The following is a 17,373-nucleotide window of genomic DNA, read 5'->3' as shown; positions in this document are numbered from 1 at the left end:
ATACAGGGCCAGATAAAAAAACTCATGGATGCGGAACGGTGAACACAGAGGAACTGAGCGTACCAGAGGGTCAACTGCAGGTTATACATGGATTTTCCGTGGCAGGGAAGGCTGGTGCCTCAACCCCCCACCACCCAACCCCAAACCATTGTTTAAGGCTCAACTGTATAGCGCTTCAAGATTAGCAGTGAGTCTTTCTACAGGAAATTCATGTTGTGGGAATTGAAATTCCCCCTGGAGTTTCCAAGGTCACATGAGATAAGCAATGGAGCATGGCAGGTGTTTCAACAGTGTACTGATATTTCCTTTTCTTTTTTTTTCCTTCATTCCTTCCCTCCTTCCATCCCTTCTTCCTTCTACTTTCCATCCTTCCATATATATACATATAGATATAGGTATTGTGCACACATATCTCCTGTATCTATGAATTCACACTGAATTAAGTCTTGGATACCAGTCCAGCACCATAAGGGTCATGATTATAGTAAAGGTATAGTATGATTATACCTTTTTTTCTCTCTCTCTCTCTCTTTTTTTTTTTTTTTTTTTTGCCAATTTCTTTCTCTGACAGGGAGGGAACCTGGCTCTGATTATCAGCAGTGGATTTTCTTGGTGACTCTAGTATACACATCAAGTAGTCCCAGAACTGATGATGCATACACCCTGCAAAAGGAAAAAATATGCCCAGTGTGGGTACAGCGTTCTTTCTGTCTGTTTCCTTAGTGCCTTCAGTCAGAACCCTCTTCCAGGGTGACTCAGCTCACCCTCTTTCTTCTTGGCCCCTTCAGTGCGGTTACGGCATTCATCTGCTGTACAGTTATACTCTTGTCACAGCTTACGTGCCTTCTTGGGTTCTCCCCACCTCCTGGGTGATGGTTATCATTTGACATGCAGTCAAGTTGGCTCTGTGGTTTACACTTCTCGGGTGTGTGTGTGTGCGTGTGTGTGTGCGTGCATGTGCACTCTTTAGTGTCTGACTCTTTACAGACCCAATGGATAGTAACCCACCAAGCTCCTCTGTCCATGGAATTCTCCAGGCAAGAATACTGGAGTGGGTAGCCATTTCCTTCTCCAGGATCTTCCCAGCCCAGGGATTGAAACTTCATCTCATAAATCTCCTGCCTTGGCAGGTGGATTCTTGAGCACTGGCACCACCTGGGAAGCCCCTATAGTTCTTATAGTTTTAACAAATACAGTGGTTTTCAGCCACCACCACGTTTTCTCACCTAACAGCTCCATTACCCCCCAGATTCCTTTATCTTCCTTTTTGGTAATCAGTAATTTCTCCATCCCAACCAGCCCCCTGGCAATTACTGATATATTTTCTGTCCCTACAATTTTACCTTTTCCAGAACTTCATGCAAGTGTGATCATACATTATGTGGCCTTTGAGGCCCAGCTTCTTTCACTGACCAAAACACCTTTAAGATTCATGCATAATATTGGGCAAATCAACAATTTGTTCCTTGAATTGAGTCCATCTGAGTATACTAGAGATGTGTGTCATTTTTCCATATGACAGATGGGAAAAATGACACACATCTCTAGTATGACACACATCTCTTGTATGCTCAAGCAGACGCAGCTTGAGACTCAATTGTACAAATGTTATACGATTATATGAGTAAAGTTTATAAATGTGTAAACTTTTGTGTAAAACAAGTTTTCATTCTTCTTTGATAAACACCTGGGAGTGGATTTGCTGGCTATATGATACGTGCATGTTTAGAAGAAACTGTCAAACTGTTTTCCACCAGTGACATACAGATGTTCCAGCTGCTCACATCCTCATCAGTACTGGAAACTGTCATGTGTCTGTATTGTATATGCGTTGGCTTCCCCAGATGGCACCAGTGGTAAAGAAGCTGCCTGCCAATGTAGGAGACATAAGAGATGCAGGTTCATTGCCTGGGTTGGGAAGATCCCCTGGAGGAGGGTATGGCAACCCACTCCAGTATTCTTGCCTGGAAAACCCCATGGGCAGAGGAGCCTGGCAGGCCATAGTCCATGGGGTCACAAAGACTTGGACATGACTGAGTGACTAAGAATGCATGCAGTCCAATGGTTACAACTTTGCAGTACGAGTTTGATCCCTGGTCAGAGAACTAAGATCCCACATGCCATGAGGCCAAAACACCAAAACATAAAACAAATATTGTAACAAATCAAACCCCATCCATCAGGTCCCTCCCCACAGGAGACAGGAGAGAGCCCAACTCCTGCAGGACATTCAGGAAACTTATCTGCACAGGGACCTGACCACACTGAACACTGGCTAGTTCAGGGCACTTACTATTCTATCCTAAGCTTCCAGGTCATGATTACAGGGACCAAAAGTTCTTCTTGGCCCTTCTGTAAATGTGCAGTATCGTCAGTGCAAGAGGATAATACCCTCTTTTTGCACTTCTGCCCTGCAGTGCAGCAATTCTTGCTCTTCAGAATGATCGCGCTAATTCTTCAGTCATTAACTCCAACTGCTACATGGTACACACTTCTCTAACTGGAGAAGATGCAAAACAGGATGCAAAACAGAGGGCAATACATCTTTCTGGAGAAATAAAGTTAATGAAAACTATGAAGAACCAGAGTTGGCAAAAACTATCCCCTCCAGCACTAACATGGAAGGGGAGAGTGTGGGGGGAGGGGGACATGCCCCGGGGGACAGTCCAGTCTGTGAAGTTTCACCCAGTGGCAGAGGAGGGGCAGCTGAGTCAGGGCGGCGTCTCTTCTGGTCCCCAGGCCGCTCCAGACCATCCTCTCAGCTGGCCAGGGCTCCTGAAGGCCGTGGAGGTGCTGGACTTGAATCCCATAGTCCACTTGACTGGGTCCCAGGGGGCTTGGCAGGGCTCTTTTTGTCTTGGTCAGTCATCATGGGTTGTTTCTGGGCCTACTTTACTTGTGCGGGTTTTGCTGGGCAGCCCACAACAACGTTCTTATAAACCTCCATATTCTCCCAGCCACGCCCCTCTTTTTCTTGCTGAGGCCAGAGGGAGTGGCTGGGGAGTGGGACTGCCCAGCTTGGTAGGAGCGTCCGGTGGTGTTGGCCACACTCAGGGGGTAGTGGGTTCCCTCTGGGGCTTTGCTGCTGGTGTCACAGGTGTTGCTGGTATCATGGGTGTCACTGGTGTTGGGGGTGCTGCAGGTGCCACGACGCCCATGGGTGCGGTGGGTGTCGGGGTGCCATGACTGTCGCTGGTGCCTCGGATGCCATAGATGCCTCTGTTGGAGAGTGAGGCCCCAGAGTCACACGAGGAAGATGGGATGGGTAGGGGAGTGGTAGGATTGGTGATCTTGTCTTTTGAATTGTCGGTTGTATCCAGCATCCCAATGGTCTCCTCTGGAAATAGCCAGGCTGGTATGAAGGTGGACACCTCAGGGCTTGGAGGCTGGAGTTTTGGGTGCTGGAGTTCTTCATAGCAAGGTAGGGGTTCACAAGGATGGTACAGGACCCCACCCTGCGTCTATTCAAGCTTAGGCTTTCTGAGCTCTGGCTCTTGGCCCACCTCGAGCCCAGAGACATCCACACCGACACCAACAAGTCCTCTTCACAGAGTAGCTGGAGTGGCTCCTCCTGGCCTATCTTGACCCATGGATGCTGCCAAAGATGAGGTCAACTAGCTCTGTTTGTCGGATTGAGGGTCAGCATGCTTGCTATTAATGTTCTTATTTCATATGATAGGTAGTCGGGCACATGATAATGCCCTGTGAGCACACTCTGCCTCAGCTTCCGGAAATTTTGTCCTTGGAACAGATGGGACCTGGTCACCATGACATACAGGATGACACCAAGGCTCCACACATCTATCTACAGCTACAGATTCAATATCAGACTTGAGAATAAAGATCCTTGGTACTTAGGATAAAAAGGAAAATCAGAAGTGCATGAATCACAGGGAACTAGTACTGCTGATATCTGCTCCTTGTAGCTTAAAATGAATGAATTGCAGAAGGACACACAGAAGTTGCTGACTGACCTCATGTTTTATTATATCTACTCTAAATGGCAACCCACTCCAGTGTTATTGCCTGGAGAATCCCAGGGACAGGGGAGCCTGGTGGGCTGCCGTCTATGGGGTCACACAGAGTCAGACACAACTAAAGTGACTTAGCAGCAGCAGCAGCAGCAGCATAGGAACAGTAAAGGCTACATCACTTCAATCTTTTAAATCTTTAGCTAGTGTCTTTGATTTTCAGGTTATGTCATGTAGAATGTAACTCTGCAAATAGAGATTCTAGAGATGTGGATGCAGGGAGAGCATAGAAGGAGAAAATCATGTTGAGTCACCATTCAACAAGCCAGCTCATGTTATTTATGAGATAATTACCTAGGGGTATTTAAGTGATACTGTTTTCTCTTCTTTTCGACACAATGCTACCATCCTTACAAGCACCTTCGTCCATTCATTCAACATTCATCTTAGTCTGTTTGCACTACCATAACAACGTAGCACAGACCAGCATGGAGGGGGTGGCTTATAAACAACAGACATTTATTTCTTGCAGTTCTGGAGGCAGGGACATCCAAGATCAAGGTAGGGCCAGATCCGATGTCTGAGGAGGGCCAGCTTCCTGGTTCACAGACAGTCGTCTTTTTGCTGTGTCCTCTTATGGCCAAAGGGATAAAGGGGCTCCCTGGGGCTTCTTTCATTAGGGCACTAATCTCATTCATGAGGGCTCCGCCTATGTGACCTAATTACTTCCCAATGCCCCCACCTCCTGCATGTTAGGATGTGACACATAAATTTTAGAGAGACGCAAACATTCAGACACAAACATAGCCATGTTCAACAAATATTTGCCCAGTGCTTGCTTGCTTTTGCCAGAGCTGGGAATACATAGATGACCTAGCCCTTGAGAAGCCCATAGTCTAGAGAAGGAGATGCTCATGTGAACAGATATTTGAAACAGAGTGACAAGCGCTGTAACGGTTGTTTGTTGTTCAGCCGCTAAGTCATGTCTGACACTTTGCGACCCTGTGGACTGCAGCATGCCACACTTCCCTGTCCTTCACTATCTCCTGGAGTTTGCTCAAATTCATGTCCATTAAGTCAGTGATGCTATCTAACCATCTCATCCCTCATCCTCTGCCACCTCCTTTGCCTTTTGCCTTCAATCTTTCCCAGCATCAGGCTCTTTTTCAGTGAGTCAGCTCCAAAGGACACAGTAGCTCTGAGGAGGGGTCCCTAATGCTCTCTGGAGAAGCCAACCAGGTTTTCACATAAGTCAGGATGTTGCTCTGGGAGGAGGAAGAAGAATGTTCCAGGCAGAGAAATCAGGATGTGCAAAGGCAGAGAGAAGTTCCATGTGGGATGGAACATGGAAATCAAATGAATGCCTTCAAATCAATTAAAAGATTGGATACTCATGAGGCTGAAATTGCTGGTAAAGGTGACATCTTTGAAATATTTAAAACTGATTTATTGAAACTGCCTACATTGTTCTACCACCTCCTGCACACACACACATGCACCACACACACACACACACGCACCACACACACACACGCGCGCACCACACACACACACGTGTACATTGTGGAATATGCCAAGCCTTCAGTGGCTAGCATTTCAAAGAAATTCATTTGTCACCTTAACAAATACTGGCTGAGCACCTAAGTATATAATGTGTCTAGTCTCAAGGATTTGGCATTCCAGTCAGAGAGATGGATAATAGGAAGTAGGATGGTGAGCCCAGTGGTGATTGCGCATCACTACTTTAGCCTTCTGAGGAGGTGATACGTGAGTCCAGACCTAAAGGATGAGGTGGAGCCATCCATCCCAAGAGGTAAGGAAAGAGCATTTCTGGCAGCGGGAACAGTAAGTGCAAGGACTCTAAAGTGAGCACAGGCTTTGCGTGGTCAAGGAACAGAAAGAAGATTCGTGTGGTGAGGGTTCAGTGGGGTAGAAGGAGAAGGTGTGTGAGATGAAGCTGGAGAGCTTCTGAGGACCAAATCATTCAAGCCTTGAAGGTCAAGGTAAAGACTGGAGTTTTATTCCCAAAATATGAGAAGCCATTGAGGAGTTCTGTATGGGAGGAAATAATGATCTACTTTTTCAATTCATTTGTGTCAAAAATCATTCATCATAAAATGAAAAAAAATCAAATTGGACCTCATCAAAAATGTGCTAATCAAAGGCACTATTAAGAATATGACCACACAAGCCTTAGACTGGGAGAAAGATTGGCAGTCCTGTGTCTGATAAAGAACTTATGTCCAGAATATATGAGGAACTATTACAGTTTAACAATGAACTCTCCCCTTCCTGAGAAAAACAATGGCAAAAGACCTGAAGTTCACACAAAAAAAGACTGACAGATGAAATCAGGAAAATGAAAACTGAAAGCACGATGAGATGCAGTATCACACCTACCAGAAGAGTAAAAACCAACTGATAACATAAACTTTTTGGCATCAAAAGAAATTCCCAATGCACTGCAGATAGATGGATAAAATGGGACAACCACATTGGAAAACTATGTGGCAGTTTCTAATAAACTTAAGCACATACCTACCCTTGACCCAACAATTCCATTCACAGGTATTTACCCGAGAAAAATGAAAACATGTTCACACACACATACACACACACACAAATACAAGCATGTTCTTTGCAGTCTTTACTCCATAATGACCATCAATAGGAGAACAGATAAACAAACCATGGTATATTCATACAACGGAGTAGTATTCAGCAATAAAAAAGAATGAATTACTGATATACATAACAATATGGGTGAATCTCAAAAACATTATGTTAGAGATCAGGGGGGCAGTCCTAAGATGGCAGAGGAATACGACGCGGAGACCACTTTCTCCCCGACAAATTCATGGTAAGAACATGTGAACGCTGAGTAAATTCCACAAAACAACTTCTGAATGCTGGCAGAGGACATCAGGCACCCAGAAAGGCAGCCCATTTTCTTCGAAAGGAGGTAGGACAAAATATAAAAGATAAAAAGAGAGACAAAAGAAGTAGGGATGAAGATCCCCCCAGAAAGGGAGTCTTTAAAAAGAAGTTTCCAAAGACCAGGAAACACTCTCACTGGCGCGTCTGTGGCAAGCCTTGGAATCTCAGAGGGCAACATAACCGGGAGGAAAAATAAATAAATAAATAATTAAAACCCACAGATTACATGCTTAACGGCAACTCCCAGCAGCCCAGATGCTTGCATCTGCCACTAGCAGGGCTGGACAGGGAGGCGCATGCTGCATTGCTTAGGGTAAGGACTGGGCCTGAATGCTCTGAGGGCAATCTGAGGGAACTAACTTGAGATAGCAATCCACACTGTAGGATAGCTATCCTGCGAAAAGCCCTAACCTAAGATGCTGCCAGGCCCGCTCACAGAACAAAGGACTGAGCAGACCTAGCTGGCTGCAGATCGGCCCATCCCCTGCCAGAGACAGGCAGGCGAGGGCAGCCAGAGCCGGAAGGGGGCAATCGCAGCCCCAGAGAGGCATCCTCTACCAAACTGCAAGCAGGCTTTGTTGCTAACCAAGACTTCTAGGGATTCTGGATGGTCGACGTCCACCGGGAGGGTCACAGCCAGAGATCAGCTCCCCAGAAGAGAGACATGGCACACCTGAGAAGGTATGCCTGTTGTACACCCAGAAAACCAAGTGGCAGGTACGGGGGAGGCGATAAGTCACAGCCACTACCTGGGGGCGACAGCGCTCGCCAAGCACCTGGTCACCTGAGCTACTCGGACCTGGGAAGGGCACAAAACGCAGGCCCAACCAAGTCTGTGCCTCTGTGGAGTACCCGAGAACTGAACCTGAGCGGCTTAGACCTGGGAAGTGCATGCAACCCAGGGCCCGCCTCAGATAGTTCCCGGCAGAGCAACCTAGAGCCTGAGCAGTGTAGACAGGGAAAGCACATACGCCATGAACGGGGGCAAACCTAGTGTGGCCGAGTTACTACGAGCACTCCCCACACACGCCAGTGATATTTGTTTGCAGTGTTCGTCCCTCCCCACAGCATGACTGAACAAGTGAGCCTAAAAAGTGACCACCACTGCCCCCTTGTGGTAGGGCAGAAATTGGATACTGAAGGGACCAGCAAACAAGAAGCTAAAATAAACAGAGGGAACCGCTTTGGAAGTGACAGGTGCAATAGATTAAAACCCTGTAGTTAGCACCAACTACACAGGAAGGGGCCTGTAGATCTTGAGAAGTATAAGCTGGATCAAGGAAATATCTGAAAATGAACTGACCCCACACTGTCTGCAACGGCTCCAGAGAAAGTCCTATATATATATTTTTACTATTATCATTTTTTAAATTAAAAAAAAATTTTTTTAATTTTGAGTCCTCTATTACTCCTTTAATTTTCATTTTTATAACCTACTATTACCTTGCAAAAAAAAGACCCTATTTTTAAAGCAAACTTCATATATATATATATATTTTATAATTTTTGTGACTTTGTTTTTTTAATATTGTATTTTTGAGAATCTAACCTCTACTCTAGATTTTTAATCTTTGCTTTTTGGTATTTGTTATCAATTTTGTACCGTTAAGAACGCAATCTTCAGTACCCATTTTTACTTGGGACTGAGATTACTGGCTTGATTGCTCTCTCCCTCTTTTGACTTTCCTTTTTCTCCACCAGGCCTCCTCTATCTCTTCCCTCCCCCTTCTCTTCTCTACCCAACTCTGTGAATCTCTTTGTGTGTTCCAGGCTGTGGAGAACACTAGGGAACTGATTACTGGCTGGATCTGTCTCTCTCCTTTTGATTCCCTCTTTTATCCTCCTGGCCACCTCTGTCTCCTTCCTCCCTCTTCTCTTCTCTGTGTGACTCTTTGAACATCTCTGAGGGATCCAGATTGTGGAGAGCACATAGGGAAGTGATTACTGGCTAGCTTGCTGTCTCCCTTTTTGATTCCCCCTCTTCTCCTGGCCACCTCTATCTCCCTCCTCCCTCTTCTCTTCTCCATGTAACTCTGTGAACCTCTCTGGGTGTCCCTCACTGTGGAGAAACTTTTAATCATTAACCTAGATGTTTTATCATCAGTGCTGTATAGATGAAGAAGTCTTGAAGCTACTGTAAGAATAAGACTGAAAACCAGAGGCAGGAGGGTTAAGTCCAAATCCTGAGAACTCCTGACTCCAGGGAACATTAATTGATAGGAGCTCATCAAAAGCCTCCATACCTACACTGAAACCAAGCACCACCCAAGGGCCAACAAGTTACAGAGCAAGACATACCACACAAATTATCCAGCAACACAGGAACATAGCCCTGAGCTTCAACATACAGGCCACCCAAAGTCACAACAAACCCACTGACATCTCAAAACTCACTACTGGACACTTAATGGCACTCCAGAGAGAAGAAATCCAGCTCCACCCACCAGAACACCGACACAAGCTTCCCTAACCAGGAAACCTTGACAAGCCACCCGTCTAACCCCACCCACAGCAAGGAACCTCCACAATAAAGAGGAACCACAAACTGCCAGAATACGGAAAGGCCACCCCAAATACAGCAATATAAACAATATGAAAAGGCAGAGAAATACTCAGCAGGTAAAGGAACAGGATAAATGCCCACCAAACCAAACAAAAGAGGAAGAGATAGGGAATCTACCTGATAAAGAATTCTGAATAATGATAGTGAAAATGATCCAAAATCTTGAAAACAAAATGGAGTTACAGATAAATAGCCTGGAGACAAGGATTGAGAGGATGCCAAAAATGTTTAACAAGGACCTAGAAGAAATAAAAAAGAGTCAATATATAATGAATAATGCAATAAATGAGATAAAAAACACCCTGGAGGGAACCAACAGTAGAATAACAGAGGCAGAAGATAGGATAAGTGAGGTATAAGATAGAATGGTAGAAATAAATGAAGCAGAGAGGAAAAAAGAAAAAAGAATTAAAAGAAATGAGGACAACCTCAGAGACCTCTGGGACAATGTTAAATGCCCCAACATTTGGATAACAGGAATCCCAGAAGAAGAAGACAAAAAGAAAGACCATGAGAAAATACATGAGATAATAGTTGAAAACTTCCCCAAAATGGGGAAGGAAATAGTCACCCAAGTCCAAGAAACCCAGAGAGTCCCAAACAGGATAAACCCAAGGTGAAACACCCCAAGAAACATTAATCAAATTAACAAAGGTCAAACACAAACAACAAATATTGAAAGCAGCAAGGGAAAAACAACAAATGACACACAAGGGGATTCCCGTAAGTATAACAGCTGATCTTTCAATAGAAATCCTTCAGGCCAGAAGGGAACAGCAGGACATACTTAAAATGATGAAACAGAAAAACTTACAGCCCAGATTACTGTACCCAGCAAGGATCTCATTCAGATATGAAGGAGAAATCAGAAGCTTTACAGACAAGCAAAAGCTGAGAGAATTCAGCACCACCAAACCAGCTCTCCATCAAATGCTAAAGGATCTTCTCTAGACAGGAAACACAGAAAGGGTGTATAAACTCAAATCCAAAACAACAAAATAAATGGCAACAGGATCATACTTATCAATAATTACCTTAAATGTAAATGGGTTGAATACCCCAACCAAAAGACAAAGACTGCCTGAATGGATAAAAAAACAAGATCCCTATGTATGTTGTCTACAAGAGACCCACCTCGAAACAAGGGACACATACAGACTGAAAGTGAAGGGCTGGAAAAAGATTTTCCATGCAAATAGAGACCAAAAGAAAGCAGGAGTAGCAATACTCATATCAGATAAAATAGATTTTAAAATAAAGGCTGTGAAAAGAGACAAAGAAGGACATTACATAATGATCAAAGGATCAATCCAAGAAGAAGATATAACAATTATAAATATATATGCACCCAACATAGGAGCACCGCACTATGTAAGACAAATGCTAACAAGTATGAAAGGGGAAATTAACAATAACACAATACTAGTGGGAGAATTTAATACCCAACTCACACCTATGGATAGATCAACTAAACAGAAAATTAACAGGGAAACACAAATTTTAAATGATACAATAGACCAGTTAGACCTAATTGATATCTATATGACATTTCACCCTAAAACAATTAATTTGACCTTTTTCTCAAGTGCACATGGAACCTTCTCAAGGATAGATCACATCCTGGGCCATAAATCTAACCTTAATAAATTCAAAAAAATTGAAGTAATTCCAAGCATCTTTTCTGACCACAATGCAGTAAGATTAGATCTCAATTACAGGAGCAAAACTATTAAAAATTCCAACATATGGAGGCTGAACAACATGCTACTGAATAACCAACAAATCACAGAAGAAATCAAAAAAGAAATCAAAATATAAATAGAAACGAATGAAAATGAAAACACAACAACCCAAAACCTATGGGACACTGTAAAAGCAGTACTAAGGGGAAGATTCATAGCAATACAGGCTTACCTCAAGAAACAAGAAAAAAGTCAAATAAAGAACCTAACTCTACACCTAAATCAACTAGAAAAGGAAGAAATGAAGAACCCCAGGGTTAGTAGAAGGAAAGAACTCTTAAAAATTAGGGCAGAAATAAATGCAAAAGAAACAAAAGAGACCATAGCAAAAATCAACAAAGCCAAAAGCTGGTTCTTTGAGAAGATAAATAAAATTGACAAACCATTAGCCAGACTCATCAAGAAACAAAGGGAGAAGGGTCAAATCAACAAACTTGGAAATGAAAATGGAGAGATCACAACAGACAAAACAGAAATACAAAGGATCATAAGAGACTACTATCAGCAACTATATGCCAATAAAATGGACAACTTGGAAGAAATGGACAAATTCATAGAAAAGTACAACTTTCCAAAACTGAACCAGGAAGAAATAGAAAATCTTAACAGACCCATCACAAACACGGAAATTCAGAAATCTTCCAGCAAACAAAAGCCCAGGTCCAGATGTCTTCACAGCTGAATTCTACCAAAAATTTAGAGAAGAGCTAACACCTATCCTACTCAAACTCTTTCAGAAAATCGCAGAGGAAAGTAAACTTCCAAACTCATTCTATGAGGCCACCATCACCCTAATACCAAAACCAGACAAAGATGCCACAAAAAAAGAAAACTACAGGCCAATATCACTGATGAGCATAGATGCAAAAATCCTTAACAAAATTCTAGCAAACAGAATCTAATAACATACTAAAAATATCATACATCATGACCAAGTGGGCTTTATCCCAGGGATGCAAGGATTCTTCAATATCTGCAAATCAATCAATATAATACACCACATTAACAAATTGAAAGATAAAAGCCATATGATTATCTCAATAAATGCAGAGAAAGCCTTTGACAAAATTCAACATCCATTTATGATAAAAACCCTCCAGAAAGCAGGAATAGAAGGAACATACCTCAACATAATAAAAGCTATATACGACAAACCCACAGCAAACATTAGCCTCAATGGTGAAAAATTGAAAGCATTTCCCCTAAAGTCAGGAACAAGACAAGGGTGCCCACTCTCACCACTACTATTCAACATAGTTTTGGAAGTTTGGGCCACAGCAATCAGAGAAGAAAAAGAAATAAAAGGAATCCAGATTGGAAAAGAAGAAGTAAAACTCTCACTGTTTGCAGATGACATGATCCTCTACACAGAAAACCCTAAAGACTCCACCAGAAAATTACTAAAGCTAATCAATGAATATAGTAAAGTTGCAGGATATAATATCAACACACAGAAATCCCTTGCATTCCTATACACTCAATTCAGTTCAGTTCAGTTGCTCAGTCGTGTCTGACTCTGCACTAACAATGAGAAAACAGAGAAATTAAGGAAACAATTCCATTCACCATTGCAACGAAAATAACAAAATACTTAGGAATATATTTACCTAAAGAAATAAAAGACCTATATATAGAAAACTATAAAACACTGGTGAAAGAAATCAAAGAGGACACAAATAGATGGAGAAATATACCATGTTCATGGATTGGAAGAATCAATATAGTGAAAATGAGTATACTACCCAAAGCAATTTATAGATTCAATGCAATCCCTATCAAGCTACCAATGGTATTTTTCACAGAACTAGAACAAATAATCTCACAATTAGTATGGAAATACAAAAAGCCTCAAATAGCCAAAGCAATCTTGATAAAGCAGAATGGAACTGGAGGAATCAACCTGCCTGACTTCAGGCTCTACTACAAAGCCACAGTCATCAAGACAGTACTGGCACAAAGACAGAAATATAGATCATGGAATCAAAATAGAAAGCCCAGAGATAAATCCACACACCTATGGACTCCTTATCTTTGACAAAGGAGGCAAGAATATACAATAGAGGAAAGACAATCTCTTTAACAAGTGGTGCTGGGAAAACTGGTCAACCACTTGTAAACGAATGAAACTAGAACACTTTCTAACACCATACACAAAAATAAACCCAAAATGGATTAAAGATCTAAACATAAGACCAGAAACTATAAAACTCCTAGAGGAGAACATAGGCAAAACACACTCTGACATAAATCACAGCAGGATCTTCTATGACCCACCTCCCAGAATATTGGATATAAAAGCAAAAATAAACAAATGGGACCTAATTAAACTTAAAAGCTTTTACACAACAAAGGAAACTATAAGCAAGGTTTAAGACAGCCTTCAGAATGGGAGAAAATAATAGCAAACAAAGCAACTGACAATCTCAAAAATATATAAGCAACTCCTGCAGCTCAATTCCAGAAAAACAAACGACAGAATAAAAAAATGAGCCCAGACATTAACTAACCAGACATTTCTCCAAAGAAGACATACAGATGGTTAACAAACACATGAAAAGATGCTCAACATCACTCATTATCAGAGAAATGCAAATCAAAACCACAATGAGGTATCATTTCATGCCAGTCAGAATGGCTGCTATCCAAAAGTCTACAAGCAATAAATTCTGGAGAGGGTGTGGAGAAAAGGGAACCCTCTTACACCGTTGGTGGGAATGCAGACTAGTACAGCCACTATGGAGAACAGTGTGGAGATTCCTTAAAAAAAACTGCAAATAGAACTGCCATATGACCCAGCAATCCCACTACTGGGCATACACACCGAGGAAACCAGAATTGAAAGAGACATGTGTACCCCAATGTTCATTGCAGCACTGTTTATAATAGCCAGGACATGGAAGCAACCTAGATGTCCATCAGCAGATGAGTGGATAAGAAAGCACTGGTACATATACACAATGGAATATTACTCAGCCATTAAAAAGAATACATTTGAATCACTTCTAATGAGGTAGATGAAACTGGAGCCTATTATACAGAGTGAAGTAAGCCAGAAAGAAAAACACCAATACAGTATACTAACGTGTATATATGGAATTTAGAAAGACAATAACGATAACCCTATATGTCAGACAGCAAAAGAGACACAGATGTATAGAACAGTCTTTTGGACTCTGTGGGAGAGGGCAAGGGTGGGATGATTTGGGAGAATGGCATTGAAACATGTATATTATCATACGTGAAATGAATCATCAGTCCAGGTTCGATGCATGAGACAGGGTGCTCGGGGCTGGTGCACTGGGATGACCCAGAGGGATGGGATGGGGAGGGAGTTAGGAGGGGGGTTCAGGATGGGGAACACATGTACACCCATGGCAGATTCATGTCAATGAATGGGAAAACCACTATAATATTGTAAAGTAATTAGCCTCCAATTAAAATAAATAAATTCATAATAAAAAATAATAGTAATTTTAAAACCTAGATCAGAAAAAAAAAACATTATATTAAGCAAAAGAAGGCAGACAGAAAAGAGTACATATTGTATGAAGTCTAAGAACAGATACGACTGATGTATGTTGACAGAAATAAAGTAGTTGCCTGGGATGAAGGGCAGTGCAGTTCAGTTCAGTTGCTCAGTTGTGTCCAAATCTTTGTGCCCCCATGGACCACAGCATGCCAGGCTTCCCTGTCCATCACTAACTTCCAGAGTTTACTCAAACTCATGTCCATCGAGTCAGTGATGCCATCCAACCATCTCCTCCTCTGTCGTCCCCTTCTTCTCCCACCTTCAATCTTTCCCAGCATCAGGGTCTTTTCAGATGAGTCAGTTCTTCGCATCAGGTGGCCAAAGTATTGGAGTTTCAGCTTCAGCATCAGTCCTTCCAATGAATATTCAGGACTGATTTCCTTTAGGATTGACTGGTTGGATCTCCTTGCAGTCTAACTCTCAAGAGTCTTCTCCAACACCACAGTTCAAAAGCATCAGTTCTTTGGTATTCGGCTTTCTTTATGGCCCAACTCTCACATGTGTACATGACTACTGGAAAAACCATAGCCTTGACTTAGACGGACCTTTGTTGGCAGAGTAATGTCTCTGCTTTTGAATATGCTGTCTAGGTTGCTCATAGCTTTTCTTCCAAGGAGAAAGCATCTTTTAATTTCATGGCTACAGTCACCATCTGCAGTGATTTTTAAGCCCCAAAAAATAAAGTCTCTCACTGTTTCTATTGTTTCACCATCTATTTGCCATGAAGGGATGGAACTGGATGCCATGATCTTAGTTTTCTGAATGTTGAGTTTTAAGCCAACTTTTTCACTCTCCTCTTTCACTTTCATCAAGAGGCTCTTTAGTTGTTCTTCATTTTCTGCCATAAGGGTGGTGTCATTTGCATATCTGAGGTTATTGATATTTCTCCCAACAATCTTGATTACAGCCTGTGCTTCATCCAGCCCAGCATTTCACATGATGTGCTCTGCATATAAGTTAAATAAGCAGGGTGACAATATACAGCCTTGATGTACTCCTTTTCCTATTTGGAGCCAGTCTGTTGTTCCATGTATGGTTCTAACTGTTGCTTCTTGACCTTCATACAGATTTCTCATGAGGCAGGTCAAGTGGTCTGGTATTCCCCTCTCTTGAAGAATTTTCCAGAATTTGTTGTGATCCACACAGCCAAAGGCTTTGGTGTAGTCAATAGGCAGAAGTAGATGGTTCTTTGGAACTCTCTTGCTTTTTTGATGATCCAATGGATATTGGCAATTTGATCTCTGCTTCCTCTGCCTTTTCTAAATCCAGCTTGAACATCTGGAAGTTCACAGTTCACATACTGTTGAAGCATGGTTTGGAGAATTTTGAGCACTACTTTGCTAGCGAGTGAGATGAGTACAATTGTGCAGTAGTCAGAACAATCTTTGGCATTGCCTTCCTTTGAGATTGGAATGAAAATTACTTTTTCCAATCCTATGGCCACTGCTGAGTTTTCCAACTGTGCTGGCATATTGAGTGCAGCGCTTTCACAGCATCATCTTTTAGGATTTGAAATAACTCAACTGGAATTCCATCACCTCCACCAGCTTTGTTCATAGTGATGCTTCCTAAGGCCCACTTGACTTCACATTCCAGGATGTCTGGCTCTAGGTGTGTCACATCATTGTGGTAATCTGGGTCATGATGATCTTTTTTGTACAGTTCTTCTGTGTATTCTTGCCACCTCTTCTTAATATCTTCTGCTTCTGTTGGTTCCATACCATTTCTGTCCCTTATTGTGCCCATCTTTGCATGAAATATTCCCTTGGTATCTCCAATTTTCTTGAAGAGATCTCTAGTCTTTCACACTCTATTTTCCTCTATTTCTTTGCATTGGTCACTGAGGAAGGCTTTCTTCTCTCTCCTTACTATCCTTTGGAACTCTGCACTCAGATGGGTATATCTTTCCTTTTCTCCTTTGTGTTTAGCTTCTCTTCTTTTCTCAGCTATTTATAAGGCCTCCTCAGACAACCATTTTGTGTTTTTGCATTTCTTTTTCTTGGGGATGGTCTTGCTCACTGCCTGCATAGTTCTTCCAGCACTCTATAAGATCTAATCCCTTGAACCTATTTGTCACTCCACTGTATAATCATAAGGGACTTGATATAGGTCATACCTGAATGGTCTTCCATTCAGATATGGTCTGCCATTCACAAGGGATTGGTTTTCCCTGCTTTCTTCAATTTAAGTCTTGATTTGGCCATAAGGAGTTCATGATCTGAGCCACAGTCAGCTCCCATTCTTGTTTTTGCTGACTGTATGAGGCTTCTCCAACTTTGGCTGCAAAGAAGGTAATTACTCTGATTTTGGTATTGACCATCTGGTGATGTCCATGTGTAGAGTCTTCTCTTGTGTTGTTGGAAGAGGGTGCTTGCTATGACCAGTGTGTTCTCTTGGCAAAACTCTGTTATCCTTTAACCTGCTTTCATAGATGAGAGGAAGCTTTGTGAGTGATTAAATGTATATACCTTGCTCTGGATCATGGTTACCTAAGTATATACAATTGTGAAAACTCATAGAACTGCTTGTTTGACCTATCAGCATTTTTTCTTATATGAATTATACCTCAGTAAAAACAGGTGTATTTTTTTAAAGAAATGCATGTATGTCTTGCCTTAAACTGTCTTGTGT

Source organism: Bos javanicus, chromosome 21, assembly GCF_032452875.1.
Source record: "Bos javanicus breed banteng chromosome 21, ARS-OSU_banteng_1.0, whole genome shotgun sequence".
Taxonomy (NCBI): domain Eukaryota; kingdom Metazoa; phylum Chordata; class Mammalia; order Artiodactyla; family Bovidae; genus Bos; species Bos javanicus.
The sequence above is the reverse complement of the archived record's forward strand: the minus strand, read 5'-3'. Positions refer to the sequence as shown.